Source organism: Balaenoptera musculus, chromosome 10 (genome assembly GCF_009873245.2).
Source record: "Balaenoptera musculus isolate JJ_BM4_2016_0621 chromosome 10, mBalMus1.pri.v3, whole genome shotgun sequence".
NCBI classification, from domain to species: Eukaryota; Metazoa; Chordata; class Mammalia; order Artiodactyla; family Balaenopteridae; genus Balaenoptera; species Balaenoptera musculus.
Window position 1 is genome coordinate 64,673,056 of NC_045794.1, and position 18,914 is coordinate 64,691,969.

At 36.5% G+C, this 18,914-nt stretch overlaps 1 protein-coding gene and 1 long non-coding RNA gene across 3 annotated transcripts in view; one reads left to right on the top strand and one right to left on the bottom strand.

Annotated features, from left to right (window-relative positions):
* Positions 1-18,914, top strand: part of SYT1 (synaptotagmin 1) — a 547,515-nt gene that overhangs the window by 221,218 nt on the left and 307,383 nt on the right. The gene's annotated exons all lie outside the window — the stretch shown is intronic.
* LOC118902536 overlaps positions 1-18,914 on the bottom strand; it is a 257,310-nt gene that overhangs the window by 17,637 nt on the left and 220,759 nt on the right. The window contains exon 2 of the long non-coding RNA XR_005021576.1: positions 9,346-9,463. This is a non-coding gene — a long non-coding RNA (uncharacterized LOC118902536). The remainder of the gene's footprint in view (positions 1-9,345; positions 9,464-18,914) is intronic.

Sequence of the window (18,914 nt, forward strand, 5' to 3'; positions counted from 1 at the left end):
CAGGCCTTGAGCAGCTTCCGGGTGAAAGAAGGATTTTTTTTAATCATGAAACAAAAAAAGCAAAAACCATGAAAGAAATGATTATTCAACATGACTGTACTAGGATAAAAACTTATATAAAAAGAAACTTTAAAAAGTAAAAGGGGGCTTCCCTGGTGGCACAGTGGTTAAGAGTCCGCCTGCCAGTGCAGGAGACACAGGTTCGAGCCCTGGCCCGGGAGGATCCCACATGCCGTGGAGCAATTGGGCCCGTGTGCCACAACTACTGAGCCTGCACTCTAGAGCCCACGAGCCACAACTGCTGAGCCCGCGTGCCACAACTACTGAGGCCCGTGTGCCTAGAGCCCGTGCTCCGCAACGGGAGAGGGCACTGCAATGAGAAGCCCGCGCACTGCAGGGAAGAGTGGCCCCCACTCGCCGCAACTAGAGAAAGCCCGCATGCAGCAACGAAGACCCAACACAGCCAAAAATAAATAAATAAATAAATAAATTTAAAAAAAAAAAAAAAAAGTAAAAGGATAAGCCAGATGAAGAAAGTATATTTTTTTAAAAATCAAATAGCCTAGAAGAAAAATGGCCTAAAGCATTTTATTCAGAGAAAATTAGAATGCCAATAAAAATATCAAAAGATATTAAAGCTCACTAGTAACTTCTGAAATACTAATTAATAGATACTGACCCAAATTAATCTTACACCAAGGTGGTAATAAAGATGTAGAAAGGTAAGACTCACAGACGTTATTGGTTGAAGTAGAAATTAGTACCACTACAGAGGAGAGCACCTTCAAAACACCTGGTAAACTTGAACATGCTCACAAGCCCTGATTCACTAGTTTTCCTACTAGATGAATGAATTCCCTAGTGAAACTCTGGCACATTTTTATAAGGACTTACATGCAAAGATGCTCAGATCTGTTCCCTTTGGGGGAGTGAAACATAGCAACAACCTGATTATTCTTCACTACATAAATGGATAAACTTTGTTCACACGGTAGGATAGTGAACCAAAATGAAAACAAATGAATTTACATATATTGACCTGAATAAATTGCAATAAACAGGGTGATTTTGAAACACCAGGTTGAATTTTTAAAATGTATTAAATGATTTGAACTTGTCAAAATGTATTCAATGTAAAAAATGTATTTATAAAAAAGTTATATAAAAACTTTAAATGTAGAAAATAACATGATATATATTGTTCATAGAGAGATCCATATTTTATAAAATATAAAAACTGGACCTAGAGACTGTCATACAGAGTAAAGTAAGTTGGAAAGAGAAAAATATCATATATTAATGCATATATGTGGAACCTGAAAAAATTGGTATAGATGATGTTATTTACAAAGCAGAAATAGACAAATGTATGGATACCAAGGGGGAAAGGATGGGTGGGATGAACTGGGAGATTGGGATTGACATATATACACTACTGATACTATGTATAAAATAGACAACTAATGAGAACCTACTGTGTAGCACAGGGAACTCTACTCAATGCTCCGTGGTGACCTAAATGGGAAGGAAATCCAAAAAAGAGGGGATATATGTATACATATAGCTGATTCACTTTGCTGTACAGTAGAAACTAACACAGCATTGTAAAGCAACTATACTCCAATAAAAATTTTTTAAAATTATGCATACATCTACCAATGTCAGGAAAGTGATTACAGCTGAGAAGGAAGGGAGGGGAAAGGAATGGGACAGTCATTAGCTACATGTGTAACATTTGATTCTGAATGAGAAAGCACCTTGATAGAGATGTCAGCATGTCAGTATCTGTGCACGGAAGTGGACGTCCTTCGTAATATTATTTTTATTTGATGAAATCACGATTATAGTGGGAGATTCACAGACACACCTCTTAATAAGAACAAAAACCACAGTTTCTCAAGGAATAAGGTAGAGTTGAAAGGTCAAATGTCATAGAGGTGAAGAGGACAGGGGCTTGGTGGTGTGCTTTGGGATCAGGTGTGTAAGAATCCAGATGCCACCACTTACCAGACCTGAATCTTTCAGATAGTTATTTAACCTCTTGAAGAATCGAAGTTTTCCTCTGTAAAGTGAAGATAATAATGGAATCTACTTCCATGGTATTATTGTGAAGCAAAATATACTAATGTAGCATATATAAAAAAGTTGGCACTGTGGCCAGAATAAATGGTCCATAAACGTTGACATAGTCCATTCATTCATCAAGATATTATTAAAATTCCCAGTCTAAACACATAATGTCATGAAGATATTATGAGGGCAAATGGAATGATATGGTAATTTAATAACAAGCATTAATTGAATATCCACTAGGCTCCAACACTTTCCATAATTTACCTGTAATCCTCCAAATAACCAGGCAACAGCAACTTTTATCCTGTGTAAGGAAACCCAGGTCCTAAGAGGCTCAGTGCTTTGGCTAAATCTCCAAGCTCGTGAGAGTTGTGAGGTCCAGATTAAAGCCAACATCTGACTCCTAAACTCGTTTGTTTACAGTGATATTCAAACTGGGCTTCCATTGGCTATGGCAGCTTTAAAATGTTTGAGAACCATAATTCTACACTATGTTACTTTTCTGCATACTAGTAGATACTTCCTAAGGTTCAAAGAAAGGCCAATATATACTTTGGTGTCAATATAATATTTCAATTATCATATACAATATAATGCAGGTAAAGTTTAAGAACAAAACTGCTTAACCTTAAGCATGATTTTTTTACTGTTTTACATTGTATATTATAGAATTTGGTATAGATGAATTAGTTGACAATAGGTTACTGACTTAATATGAAATAAATATATACATACATACACACACACATGAAAATAATGCAACAATGAACCTTATGTTTGAAAACCTTACACCAATCTCTTCTCATTTTTAAATAAGTTTATATGCGGTGAAAATGCAGCTAACCATGTCCCATGTCCCATGTCCCATGTCCCAGGGCAGGAGACTTCTTCAAGTGCTCCCTGTAGAGGCTACTGAAGTGTTATAACCTCTTTCCGTCAGTGGTGTGAACCTTTCTGAGGGCTCATGGTGGCATGGAAAGATCTGACCTAAGTCAGGGGAGCTGGGTCCCAGTTACACAACTACCATTCACCAGGAGGAGGTCTATAACACACCAGGGAACTCTGAGATTCACCTTTTCCAGGCTTCAGCTTTTCTTTCAATATAATGGAAGCATTGGCCAAAAGCATGGAAATAGTTTTCAAATGTACTTTAAGTCCTAGACCCCTTTGTTTACTTAAAATTTTAAGCCAAAGTCAAATATGTCAATTTGAGCCTGGAAAGTGGACATTGAGAACTCTCCCCAGATCCTTGGACACATCTCCAGGAACACTTTGGAACAATCCAGAGATAAGTCAGAAAAAATTAGTGGACAAGATGAATTCTAAGATTAAATTAACTAAGGAGAAAATTGTGGGCCCCAAAGTATGACCAACGTGGTTTGAATCTCAGATCCTCCACTTACTAGTTGTCTTGCATTGAGCGAATTAACTAACTGGTATAAAACTAGTTCCCTGTAACCTACCTTATAGTGTTATTGTGAATATTGAATAAGATAATGCATGTGAAGCACTTAGAAAAGTGCCTGGAACCTTAAAAAGAGATCAATAAAGTAACCTACTCATCAATTTACCACCACCAACATCATCATCATTATTGTTATGAAATTAATCAAATGTATGAAAACAAAACCTAGCAGTTGCCTGGCACAAGATGTGTGTGTATTACACCGCCATCATTTTTCCTACTTTTATGCCAAGATATCTACCCTATATTGGGCTCTAAAAGCTGTTAGATTATATTAAAAGGTAATGATGAATGAGACAGCAACCTCAAAAACACACTGATGAAAGTTATTTTCTGCAGATTAGAATGAATATTGAGCTAGTGGTATTTTTGTGAGAAACTTTCCTCCATCCCCAGTAGTTTAGTATCTGCTTCTCTGGATATTTTAGTGGTTGAGACATTCCTGGCTACACAGGAATGTGAAATGTTCATTAAAAGAAGAGTCCTAGTCACTGCCTTGTAAAGATGATTCTGACAGCCTAGTTCTTTATGAACTATTTGTGTGTTGGCTTGTCCAGACTTTGGATGAGTTGGCCACTGAAGCAGAAAAATCACCACCAGGCTTGTCATATATCATTGATGCAATGTGCCTTTCTATGTGCCTGGCTGAGCAGCTTCCAATGACATTTGACATGGGGTTTTCTCCCAAGGCCATGGCATGCTGTGTGCAGCATATCTGAGCTAAAAAACTAGTGTATGGCTGGGTATTCTTGGTAGGCCTCCAGGCATTTCACGTTCATTTATAAAATGCCTTCTTTCTACTTCAAATTAATCTTATGTTCTTTCCAATCACCAGTGTAATACTCTTTTGACTTTATATTCTGACAAGCATGAAATAGCCTGATAGAATTGAACTGCAGTATAAAAAACCAGAGTTACTACAGTCAGAAATAAAAGTCAAAAACCAACTCTGCAAATTTACCTTCACAGCTGTGTTAGTGCACAGTTCAGGCCGTTTCTAGTTTTAGGACTCTACATTACCTCTACATTATGTCTTTGTGTTGAATTAAGTTGTAGGTATTATGTTTACAGAGCAGTTAACCTGTCTCCAAAATTCGTAACGCTCCTGGATGTTCTCTGACTTTCATTGCAAATGGAACTTCAGTGTTGGTTTATGGAAAAGCTACTAAAACAACAGAAGGACAGTTATCACGAGTCTCTTTATGAAAAGCATTAGCTTGTGGTAATTAATCTGAATAGGACATTTATTTTAGTTCATCTAAGCAAATCAATCTAAATTTTTTTTCGTCCTGGATATATCGTTTAATGCCCATTTAGGTTCAAATATTATATTTCTTTAAATTGTTAGTCCTAATGTATGCTGTTGGGTGATCCATTCATTTAATAAGCACGTATTTGGCACCTCCTATGCCTGGCTTTTGGAATTCAGAGGCAAATGGCACAAAGTTTCTGTCCTCAGAGGGTTCCTGGTCTGATAAAGGAGGAAGAAAAGTAAACAAGAAATGTGTACGGTGCATCAAAGTCCAGTGGTAGTAATGTGTAGCAGGCAAAGGGGCGACAGAAGAGAATGGGAGTTCAAGGAAGGCTTCCTGGAGAAAGTAATCTCTGAGCCGGACAAAAAGGGGTAGGGACTTCCCTGGCGGTCCAGTGGTTAAGACTCCGTGCTTCCACTGCAGGGGGCACGGGTTTGATCCCTGGTCAGGGAACTAAGATCCCGCCAAAAAAAAAAAAAAAAAGGGTAAAATGATGACAGGCAGTGATGGGAAGTTTGTTAACCAAAAGGATCCAAGTAAAATGGAATTGAATTAGGGAAACTGAACAATTTGTATGGGGCTTTATGTTTAAATAACACTTTTATGTATTCGCCCACTCATTTCTTCCCTTGAGGTATGCAAACCAATATCTATCTTATTTTATAAGTTAGAAAACTGGCTCTCAGAGTTCCCACTCAGTGACTGTTACCTGAATGAGATAAATCAACAAATATTTACCAAGTGCATAGTACCTCTCTGTGCCTCAATTCTTTATCTGCAATATTAGCATAATAATACCTCTCTCTTAAGATTATTACGAGGAATAAATAATATATGCTAGTAACATAGAACACTGCTGGGCTCAAAATCAGTGTTATATACGCCAGTTATTATTACTAGTAGCAGTAGTAGTAGAATGCCAGATACTGTTTTAAATGCTAACTGTGAGCATAACAAAAGCTAATTTTCATGGAGTTTACAGTGTAGCTAGAGCAGACAAACAGATGGAGATGGTAAAAGGAAATGAAGTTGAAAGATTTGCTGGAGAAGGGAAAGGCACAGATTGCATAGGAATTTATAAGCATGCTAAAAATTTAGAATTTTAAGCAAAAAAAAGATCTAACTTATGCTTTGAATGAATTACACACTGAATAGATTGAAGAAGGGCAAGGATGGAGAGAGTAGACCTGGCAGAAGATTATTCAGAAAATGGTGGCTTTGGGCCAGTATTGGGGGGGGTGGGGGCTGAGTGATGAAGGGGTGCAGAGAGAAGTGGTCAAAATCTGGATATATTTTGAGGGTTACCAGGCAGAATTCACTGAAGGATTGCATACATGGTGTTCAAGAAAAGTAGATTCCAGAATTTTGGCCTAAGCAGGTAGATCAAAGCTGGCATCTCCTGAGATGGAGAAAGATTTATGAGGAAGACAACTGGCAGCAAAACTCGAGATTTTAATTTTAAACAAGTTAACACTAAATAAATTGATGAATATATGGTATTGCAAAAGACCAAGGGATTGACTTGGGTTAGGAAAGATGGATAGAAATAAAATGAAGAAAGATACTATGATGGCTTGAAGATCCAAAGTGAGAGGTGGGAATAAGACTCAGAAAAGAGAAAGACTGTTAGGTTCTGAATCAGGGAAGAATCGGGTAATGAGGATTAAAACTGGAAAGAAATGATCAGCGCGTGGACTGCTAGGGTGAACAATTTAAGCTACATTTACTAGTTGATTGGCAACAGTTAAAATTTTCAAAACAATTTGAGCTAAGGATCTTCATGTTTATCATATTATATTGAGCTAACTGTTTATGTGGTTTGCTCTCCCACTAGATTATAAATTCCCTGGTACCCTATTCACCTTTGTGTCATCACTGCCCAGCACAGTGCCTGGCACATAGTGGGTACTCAGTAATTGTGGAAGTAAATTGAAAAGAAATGGTTTGTGCCCATGTAGAAACTCTAATTGAGATTGTAGGTTTCCTGGGTCTGCTGTTGTATAAATTCAAACCACTCATGCTTGCAGAGCATTTGGGGTTGCTGAGAAAGTTCCAGATATCTGCTTAGCACCACAAAGAAGGGGAACCCTCACTTCCACATCTACAAACAACTCTTAGCATCCTGCTACTTCCTTATTTTGCCTCATACCAGAGTCAAGAGCAACATTTCAATGTGTCTCTTACATTTAATTTACTAAACTCCAGGTCAAATTGAACCCTGGTCTACTTGAAGAAAAATACACAGATGTAGTTTCTCCTTCCTTGTGCACGTTCATGTGTCTTTACTCTAATTCACTCAAAACTCAGAGAAAAACGCATCTGCCTCGAAACATTTGTATGGCATTGATTGTTCCCCATGCGATTATGCCAACAACAACAGTGTGAAAACATGGGGGTGAAAATAATCTCTGTAGCTTCTCTTTTGTGGGTTTACACCCTAGTGAGGTAGGACAGATAGCCTAAGATGTGTCTACTTTTCTCTGAGATTTGTCTTTTCAGTAAGAGTGTATTTATTATACCTCCTGCTTGCTTTTAGCGAGTGATAGATTTCTTGAAGATAGAACAGATTCTTTTTCACTTGAAAAAAATTTTATTTTTGTTGTAGTAAAACTATTTCATTAAAAAAGTTTTTAAAGATGTGAGACGATGTGATTTTAAGCTGGCGCAAACTGTTCAAATTTTGATAACAATAAATCAGATTAGAGGTGTAGGATACCATTTTGTTTTCCGCTAGCCCCACTTACAGCCAAGTGCCCATCATTCCAACCTATCTTCCTCCATCTTTGTTCTTCTTCCTTCTTTCCTCTCCCCTACTATTCTGATCTCACATAAGACCTCTCACACTTTCCTATCTTATCTGTCAACCCAGTGATCCCTCATAATTGAATATTTGAGACCACTGGAGAAGCCTAAGCAGTATTGGAGCTCATGAAAGTTATATTTGCTAGGTGTATGGTATACCTGCTCGCAAGGATCTTCTAAACTCCTGAGAGACAAGACACATAAACAAACTTTACTAAGTGTGATTCATGCTTCAATAGATATCATCCAGAGGAGAGGGCTTTGACTTTTTCTGGGTCAGTCAAGGAATATTTCACTGCAAAGGTGATATTTAGCTGAATCTTAAGGGATGAGTAAGAGTTTGCCAATGAAGGAAGGCATTTTAGGTTTAAAAAAAAAAAAGCAATATGATAAAGGGAATAGAGGAAGGCAGTGATATGATCCATTTGGAGAAAAGAAGTTAGATGGGACGGGAAGGAAGAGTAGTGAAAGGTGAGGGGCCAGATGCTGGCTGGGCAGATGTTAAAAGACTGTGAGCAGAAGCATGCCATCATCACATCGAAACAGTATGGAAGATGAATTAACATAGGTACTAAGTTCACATAAAAGTCTATGGCCATAGTCACTGTGAGGTGGGACAGAGTCAAGGGAATTAAGAGGCTGGACGGAATCAAGAGATTTACAGGAATCAGAATCCACATCAATTCATGACAAAGTGCAGGAGGGCAGGATGAGGGAGAAAGCAGAAGTAAAAGTTTTAATTCCCAGGTGCCATTAACCAAAATAGAGAATAAAAGATATTGGCTCGGGTTGAATCAGCATGAGGAAGATAATATAGCTGATTCTGGAACTGCTGAGTGTAAGGATCCTGTGAGCTAACCTGAGTTATATATTTGGGAGTCTTTAATAGGCAGAAAGGTTGAAGTCATAGGTGTGGATGTAGTGACTCAAGGTAGAACGCATAGCATAAAAAGGGACATGGGATGAAACAAAAACATTTGACACTGTCCCAAGAGCACAGATTTGTTCCTTTGCCACTGTAGTCAAATTTCAAGAGCCCCTGAATGGGCCTGGTTCCTCTAAATTAGTCTAAGGGATGTCAGCCATACTTCTGAGAGATCTCAAATATATATTCCCTGGTTTACAAAATTCAAGTAAGATATTCTCATCCTTTAATGATGCATGAGACTGCCAGACAGTCCATTAGCCAGAGGTCGCTGATATCATCTAGCCACAAGGTTTAAACCTCTGAGGTCTTAGAAAGCAGTTTTCCAAGAGGCTGCAGAAATGTAGTTCTCCTTTTCTTATGAATACCCACAGGAGCTGGTATCACTATAAGATACTATGCAATCTAAGTCCCTCTGGAAAATCAAAATGCTCATAAAATAATGCTAAGATCTTGTCAAATAAGGCCTTACCCAGCCATATTCAAGGAGGAAAGCATTCCTTCTGACTTCTGAAAAATGGCCTATTTGCCTTCTCCAAAAAATAATGTCAAAACATATCACAACTATTACTCTATATTTAATAATGATGGAAATTTTAACTTTCAAGGATCCTACTTAGAAATCAAAAAGCAGGACTTTCAAAGTTACGTTGCTTGTTTCTGTGTGCGTGTGTGTGTTTTGATTTTTTTTTAACATCTTTATCGGAGTATAATTGCTTTACAATGGTGTGCTAGTTTCTGCTGTATAATAAAGTGAATCAGCTCTACATATACATAAAAAACAAAAAAGGTGGGGAAAGGAGAAATTCCTCCCTCTTTCTTCTTACCCAGTTGCTTGAGCTGGGGCATCTATCTTCTGCCCTGGGCTTCCATGGTTCTCAGGCCTTGGGACTCCAACTGATTTACACCACCAGTTTTCCTGGGTCTCCAGCTTGCAGATGGCAGCTGGTGGATTTAAAAAAAAAAAAAAAAAGTTACATTGCTAGTTACTAAGTAGAGAATGCCCTTGCTTTCCTCACCTCCTTCAGGGTGAAACCAGGAGGTTAGTCACTTTAGTGTGTGTGTGTGTGTGTGTGCATATGCACACGTGAAATCCGATAGATAGTCCATGATCTTTTAAAATTTGTTTTGCTTTCCCCAAAAGTTTGTTTGGTTTTGTTTTTACTTAATCACTCTGGGCTTACGTTTCATCTTAGCTACCATTTAATAAGTTTCCTGGATATTCCAAACCATAGGAGTTTTACATTCTTTATTTCACCTCCTCTTCTGTTACTTATATGAATGAGATGTTAGCATGGAGTTTTATACATAAATCTGAATCTACAAAAGGCTAACCAACTTGTCCAAGGTCACACATCCACAAAGACATAGAGCCAGTGTCTGAAACTAAGTCTTTCTGACACAAAAGCCCCCGCTTCGAGACACAAGGGATGAACTTGCCCAGAGAAAGAGACTACGTGAGGATACAGCCAGAAGGCACCATCTGCAAACCAGGGAGAGAGGCCTCAGGAGAAGCCAAACCTGCAGATACCTTGATCTTAGACTTCTAGACTTCAGAACGATTTCCCAGGAGCTCTATGACCCTGTGACTGTGATTACTGGATTACAGCCCAGGGATAGGCAAAGCTGACCTTCAGCAACATTACTGATCTCTCTTATTAGTAGTAATAATTATAAGGAGATTATCTCAGAATTTCTATGTGAACAATCATATTGTTTAAAAATAATGACTTTTTGAGAAGCAAGAAGAACTACAGTCCTGTAGCCTGTGGAACAAAAACCACATTCACAGAAAGATAGACAAGATGAAAAGGCAGAGGGCTATATACCACATGAAGGAATAAGATAAAACCCCAGAAAAACAACTAAATGAAGTGGAGATAGGCAACCTTCCAGAAAAAGAATTCAGAATAATGGTAGTGAAGATGATCCAGGACCTTGGAAAAAGAATGCAGTCAAAGATCGAGAAGATGCAAGAAATGTTTACCAAGACCTAGAAGAATTAAAGAACAAACAAACAGAGATGAACAATACAATAACTAAAATGAAGACTACACTACAAAGAATCAATAGCAGAATAACTGAGGGAGAAGAACAGATAAGTGACCTGGAAGACAGAATGGTGGAATTCATTGCTGTGGAACAGACTAAAGAAAGAAGAATGAAAAGAAATGAAGACAGCCTAAGAGACCTCTGGGACAACATTAAACGCAACAATGTTCGCATTATAGGGGTCACAGAAGGAGAAGAGAGAGAGAAAGGACCTGAGAAAACATTTGAAGAGATTAAAGTTGTAAACTTCCCTAACATGGGAAAGGAAATCGCCACCCAAGTCCAGGAAGCACAGCGAGTCCCATACAGGATAAACCCAAGGAGAAACATGCCGAGACACATAGTAATCAAATTGGCAAAAAATAAAGACAAAGAAAAATTATTGAAAGCAGCAAGGGAAAAATGACAAATAACATACAAGGGAACTCCCATAAGGTTAACAGCTGACTTCTCAGCAGAAACTCTACGAGCCAGAAGGGAGTGGCATGATATACTTAAAGTGATGAAAAGGAAGAACCTACAACCAAGATTACTCTACCCAGCAAGGATCTCATTCAGATTCGATGGAGAAAGAAAAAGCTTTACTGACAAGCAAAAGCTAAGAGAATTCAGCACAACCAAACCAGCTCTACAACAAATGCTAAAGGAACTTCTCTAAGTGGAAACACAAGAGAAGAAAAGGACCTACAAAAACAAACCCAAAACAGTTAAGAAAATGGTCATAGGAACATACATATCGATAATTACCTTAAAGGTGAATGGATTAAATGCTCCAACCAAAAGACACAGGCTTGCTGAATGGATACAAAAACAAGACCCTTATATATGCTGTCTACAAGAAACCCACTTCAGACCTAGGGACACATACAGACTGAGAGTGAGGGGATGGAAAACATACTCCATGCAAATGGAAATCAAAAGAAAGCTGGAGTAACAATACTCATATCAGATAAAATAGACTTTAAAATAAAGAATGTTACAAGAGACAAGGAAGGACACTACATAATGATCAAGGGGTCAATCCAAGAAAAAAATATAACAATTATAAATATATATGCACCCAACATAGGAGGACCTCAATACATAAGGCAACTGCTAACAGCTATAAAAGAGGAAATCAACAGTAACACAATAGTAGTGGGGGACTTTAACACCTCACTTACACCAATGGACAGATCATCCAAAATGAAAATAAATAAGGAAACAGAAGCTTTAAATGACACAATAGACCAGATAGATTTAATTGATATTTATAGGACATTCCATCCAAAAACAGCAGATTACACTTTCTCCTCAAGTGCACACGGAATATTCTCCAGGATAGATCACATCTTGGGTCACAAATCAAGCCTCAGTAAATTTAAGAAAATTTAAGAAAATTTAAATCATATCAAGCATCTTTTCTGACCACAACGCTATGAGATTAGAAATGAATTACAGGGAAAAAAACGTAAAAAACACAAACACATGGAGGCTAAACAATACGTTACTAAATAACCAAGAGATCACTGAAGAAATGAAAGAGGAAATCAAAAAATACCTAGACACAAATGACAATGAAAACACGACGATCCAAAACCTATGGGATGCAGCAAAAGTAGTTCTAAGAGGGAAGTTTATAGCTATACAAGCCTACCTCAAGTAACAAGAAAAATCTCAAGTAAACAATCTAACCTTACACCTAAAGGACCTAGAGAAAGAAAAACAAACAAAACCCAAAGTTAGCAGAAGGAAAGAAATCATAAAGATCAGAGCAGAAATAAATGAAATAGAAACAAAGAAAACAATAGCAAAGATCAATAAAACTAAAAGCTGGTTCTTTGAGAAGATAAACAAAATTGATAAACCATTAGCCAGACACATCAAGAAAAAGAGGGAGAGGACTCAAATCAGTAAAATTAGAAATGAAAAAGGAGAAGTTACAACAGACACCGCAGAAATACAAAGCATCCTAAGAGACTACTACAAGCAACTCTATGCCAAAAAAATGGACAACCTGGAAGAAATGGACAAATTCTTAGAAAAGTATAACCTTCCAAGACTGAACCAGGAAGAAACAGAAAATATGAACAGACCAATCACAAGTAATGAAATTGAAACTGCGATTAAAAATCTTCCAACAAACAAAAGTCCAAGACCAGACGGCTTCACAGGTGAATTCTCTCAAACATTTAGAGAAGAGCTAACACCCATCCTTCTCAAACTCTTCCAAAAAATTGCAGAGGAAGGAACACTCCCCAGACTTATCCTATGAGGCCACCATCACCCTGATACCAAAACCAGACAAAGATACTACAAAAAAAGAAAATTAGAGACCATATCACTGATGAATATAGATGCAAAAATCCTCAACAAAATACTAGCAAACAGAATCCAACAACACATTAAACAGATCATACACCACAATCAAGTGGGATTTATCCCAGGGATGCAAGGATTCTTCAATATACGCAAGTCAATGAATGTGATACACCATATTAACAAATTGAAGACTAAAAACCATATGATCATCTCAATAGATGCAGAAAAAACTTTTGACAAAATTCAACACCCATTTATGATAAAAACTCTCCAGAAAGTGGGCATAGAGGGGACCTACCTCAATATAATAAAGGCCATATAGGACAAACCCACAGCAAACATCATTCTCAATGGTGAAAACCTGAAAGCATTTCCTCTAAGATCAGGAACGAGACAAGGATGTCCACTCTCATCTCTATTATTCAACATAGTTTTGGAAGTCCTAGCCACGGCAATCAGAGAAGAAAAAGGAATAAAAGGAATACAAATTGGAAAAGAAGAAGTAAAACTGTCACTGTTTGCAGATGACATGATACTATACATAGAGAATCCTAAAAATATCACCAGAAAACTACTAGAGCTAATCAATGAATTTGGTAAAGTTGCAGGATACAAAATTAATGCACAGAAATCTCTTGCATTCCTGTACACTAATGATGAAAAATCTGAAAGACAAATTATGGAAACTCTCCCATTTACCATTGCAACAAATAAAGTAAAATACCTAGGAATAAACCTACCTAGGGAGACAAAAGACCTGTATGCAGAAAACTATAAGACACTGATGAAAGAAATTAAAGATGATACCAACAGATGGAGAGATATACCATGTTCTTGGATTGGAAGAATCAATATTGTGAAAATGAGTACACTACCCAAAACAATCTACAGATCAACGCAATCCCTATCAAATTACCAATGGCATTTTTTACAGAACTAGAACAAATCATCTTAAAATTTGTCTGGAGAAACAGAAGACCCCAAATATCCAAAGCAGTCTTGAGGGAAAAAAACGGAGCTGGAGGAATCAGACTCCCTGACTTCAGACTATACTACAAAGCTACAGTAATCAAGACAATATGGTACTGGCAAAAACCAGAAACATAGATCAATGGAACAAGATAGAAAACCCAGAGATAAACCCACGAACCTATGGTCAACTACTCTATGGTCAACTACAAAGGAGGCAAAGATATACAATGGAGAAAAGACAGTCTCTTCAATAAGTGGTGCTGGGAAAACTGGACAGCTACATGTAAAAGAATGAAATTAGAACACTCCCTAACACCATACACAAAAATAAACTCAAAATGGATTCGAGACCTAAATGTAAGACCGGACACTATAAAACTCTTAGAGGAAAACATAGGAAGAACACTCTTTGACATAAATCACAGCAAGATCTTTTTTGATCCACCTCCTAGAGTAATGGAAATAAAAACAAAAATAAACAAATGGGACCTAATGAAACTTCAAAGCTTTTGCACAACAAAGGAAACCATAAACAAGACGAAAAGACAACCCTCAGAATGGGAGAAAATATTTGCAAACGAATCAATGGAAAAAGGATTAATCTCCAAAATATATAAACAGCTCATGCAGCTCAATATTAAAGAAACAAACAACCCAATCCAAAAATGGGCAGAAGACCTAAATAGACATTTCTCCAAAGAAGACATACAGATGGCCAAGAAGCACATGAAAAGCTGCTCAACATCACTAATTATTAGAGAAATGCAAATCAAAACTACAATGAGGTATCACCTCACACCAGTTAGAATGGGCATCATCAGAAAATCTACAAACAACAAATGCTGGAGAGGGTGTGGAGAAAAGGGAACCCTCTTGCACTGTTGGTGGGAATGTAAATTGATACAGCCACTATGGAGAACAGTATGGAGGTTCCTTAACAAACTAAAAATAGAATTACTGTATGATCCAGCAATCCCACTACTGGGCATATACCCAGAGAAAACCATAATTCAAAAAGACACATGCACCCCAATGTTCATTGCAGCACTATTTACAATAGCCAGGTCATAGAAGCAACCTAAATGCCCATCGACAGATGAATGGATAAAGAAGATGTGGTACATATATACAGTGGAATATTACTCAGCCATAAAAAGGAATGAACTTGAGCCATTTGTTGAGACATGAATGGATCTAGAGACTGTCATACAGAGTGAAGTACTTCAGAAAGAGAAAAACAAATATCATATATTAACGCATGTATGTGGAACCTAGAAAAATGGTACAGATGAACCAGTTTGCAGGGCAGAAGTTGAGACACAGATGTAGAGAACAAACGTATGGACACCAAGGGTGGAAAACCACGGTGGGGTGGGGATGGTGGTGTGCTGAATTGGGCGATTGGGATTGACATGTGTACACTGATGTGTATAAAATTGATGACTAATAAGAACCTACAGTATAAAAAAAAAAAACCAAAAAACAACTAATACTAAACTTTCTTTGGGTTATTTATATGGAAATATGTTAATATAAATGTTTCAGACATTACATGAAATTTCTAAAAATCTTATATGTTCTGGTATAATATTATAAGTCATAATTCTAGTTATTACTTTAAAATGTATATCTCAGAAATAACTAAATTTCCTTGTCAATTGCATTATTATGAACTTTCATCAAATCTTTAACCGTGGTCATTATTAAGTCTTTTGTCATTTACAGACAGTTCTGGGTGTACTCTGATGCTTTTGCAAAAATGTTCCTATAAAAGGATTTCATCTTCAAGGAATTCATGGAAAAGACTCTGACAAGTACAGGTTTCTGGTAACTGACTATACTGCTGAGCTCAATGAATAAGCATTTTCAGAACTCTAATGGAAAACTGAAGAATTCATAAAAGTGCTAACAAAAGATCAAGATGAAAAACAAATTAATTACATGGGACTGAGGGAACTGATGAGGATGATTATAATTTTTGTGACTTTCTGTTTGAATAAAAAAAAATCCCCCCCTAAAAAATAAATAAATAAATAAATAAAACTCATTCTGTTCAAGTGTAAAAAAAAAAAACTCAATCTAAGATGCAAACTATCATATATAGGATGGATAAACAACAAGGTCCTACTGTATAGCACAAGGAGCTATATTCAATATCCTGTGATAAACCATGATGGAAAAGAATGTGAATAAGAATATACATGTGTATAACTGAATCACTTTGCTGTACAGCAGAAATTAACACAACATTGTAAATCAGCTATATTTCAATAAAATTTTTAAAAGAAAAAAAAAGAATTTGAGGCAGCTAATATCAATAGAAAAGAATCCAAGAATACTGCCAGAGCGAAAAATAATTAAAAATTTTTAATAATTGCTACCCAGGATTTGTTGTTTTGGTGTATTATTATGGGCTATTGTCCTTGGGAAATAGTTTTTGTTTATAATATATTACAATGTTATATGATAGGTTATTATCAAAAATATTGTGTTGACATCATTCAATGAGGTCAAAATAAATTTTTTGTAGTTTGGTCTATTCCACTATAAAATATTGATCTCCAAATGTACCTCAAACTATGAAGAGTTCTTTTTTAAAGTTTAATAGAGATTTATTGAGAAACTACAGAAAGCATATAAATAAGGAGTTATGTATGGTGCTTACAAAACTGAGTAGGAGACCGTACTTGCCCTCTAGGAATTTACAAACTAGCTGAGGAGTAGGATTTTAAAAGACACAATATGCAATATATACAATGTATAAATGGCATGTTCCCTAATAGTTACAAAGTGCTAAGTTATGACCTGTCAAAGAAAAGGAGGATCATAAACCAGTATGATTGGGGAATAATAGTGAAGGTGCAGAGCTCACTGTTTTTTTTAAGTGGTGGCTTTATTTTGGATACTGACTGATTGGTAAGCTTTTAATATAGATCTCTTTGTTCATTAAACAATTATTAATTTAGCACTCTATTATGCACCTTTTCTAAGGCTAGGCAGAGTGATTGAATAAAGCTGACTAGATCCCAACTCTCATTCATTCCAGTAAACAAATTCTGATATCGATAAATTCTTTACAACAATAAAATAGGATAATATCACAGTGAATGAGTTGGCTAAAAGAGGGGAGAAAAGGGCTTTTTTTTCAAGGTAGGACTTTCTGGAAATATGTCTCAATAAATGATAAGTGATTAATCTGAATATTAAAATAGATTTTAATAAAATACTGAGTAAATATTCGGCATGAGCCCAGAAAGGATTCAGGCTTAGCCACTGAACACACATGCACTTTAGAAGCAAATGGCTTGCCTTCAAGATCTAGCTCTTCTGCTTTCTAGTTGTTAGCACTGGCCAACTTTCCTATTTCTGCAAGCCTCACTTTCCACATCTTTATGCAAACATAATGATGATGCCTACCTTACAATTTGTAATGAGTACTAATAGGTATAATGTATTGTAAAAGGCTTAGCCAAGTGTTTGGCACTAATAAAAGTGACCATTTTAGAGCATTTGGGGGAATACAGTTTAGTTCACCTTGACTGTAACATATGAGGAAGAGTAAGGGAAGGTAAGTCTACAAATATAATTGAAACCAGAATAAGCAGAATGTGCAACACCAGCCTATTCCTTAAGCTGGAAAGAATCGTTAAATGTTTTTTGAGCAGGGAAGTGATGTCTCAGTGCTAGGCTTTTGAAAGATTAATAGATCAGTTGTTTACAGAATATTTTGGATACTGGAAATACAGAAGTAGAAAATCAGTTAAGAAGCAGTTTAATTACTCCCACAATAGAGACCAAAACAAGAGAAAGGATTGCTGACATTACGGAAGTCAAGTTGACAGGACTTTGTGACTAAGTGAATGAGTACAGGCGTCAAGGCTGGGGACCTGAGAGAATAACTGAATAAAGATGGCAATGAAAGGACCCAGTTTGAGTCAGAAGAAGATGACTCAGCTGTGGGCACACTGGTTTGAGATTCCAAAGGATACCCAGCCAGCAGTGGAAAATGTAGAACAAAAATAAAGGGGACAGCACTAGTTAGAAATGTAGGTTAGAGTATCATCAACATTCAGATTGTAGCTGAAGCCCTGAATGCTGGCAGGATAGCTCTGCCAAGAGAGAATGGAGATAAAAGAAAAGGATGCTAAGGGCATAGTCCCAATGTCTGAATATATTTCACTAAAGAAACTAGAAGAATGAGTCTGGGAATGAGAGGGGGAAGGGAGGGGTCCATATGAACAAAGGACAGCTAGTAGACACAATGAGCAGATTCTACATGTCAATTGTTCTATGTAAATAATGCCTAAATAATGAACTTAAACACTTTTATTCAGATATTTAGTTTATAGGATGCCAAAAGAGCTAATTTAAAAATTGTTGATAATGCTTTTCACTCATCATGAAAATGATGTAAAATTCTTGAGCTTTGTCTTTTTTCTTGTATATATCTAATTTATTTACAAAGTCCTCATAGAGAGGTCTTTTTTAAAATGTTCCATTTCTAAAATATAGAAGCACTTCTTAAGGAAATTGTGAAATATTCAGACTTAGCTGAATAGCTACCTAGAAAATAAGTCCTGTCAACAGCATGAAAAAATTTTCCTTTGACATAATAGCTAAAGGCGATGAAATTATTTCCTCATTAAATGGCTCAATTCCCAGGGTGGCATTAGGAATGCATAATATATGAGGTGTTATCACAAAAGCCTTTTTTTTTTTTACTGCTACACCTCTCCCCTTACTTTAACTTTAATTATGATAGAAACAAGGTATAAACAAAATCAGCAAGTATAAATGAAAATGATATAGATTGTTTCATATCACTAGTTATTCACCCCCATATTTCACATTGTGTTGTACAGACCAGAATTCAAGTTAATAGGGGAAAAAAAGTTTTTCTCCTTCAAACAGGCAGACTTATTTATATAAATAAAATTATGAATGAAATCAAAAAAGTAGTAGAACTGATATAAAATATTGAAATACATGCTATGACCAAGTATATGTTAATAAACCTGAAAATATCAATTAAATAAATATGTGGAAAACTAAAAATGATCAAAATTAACTC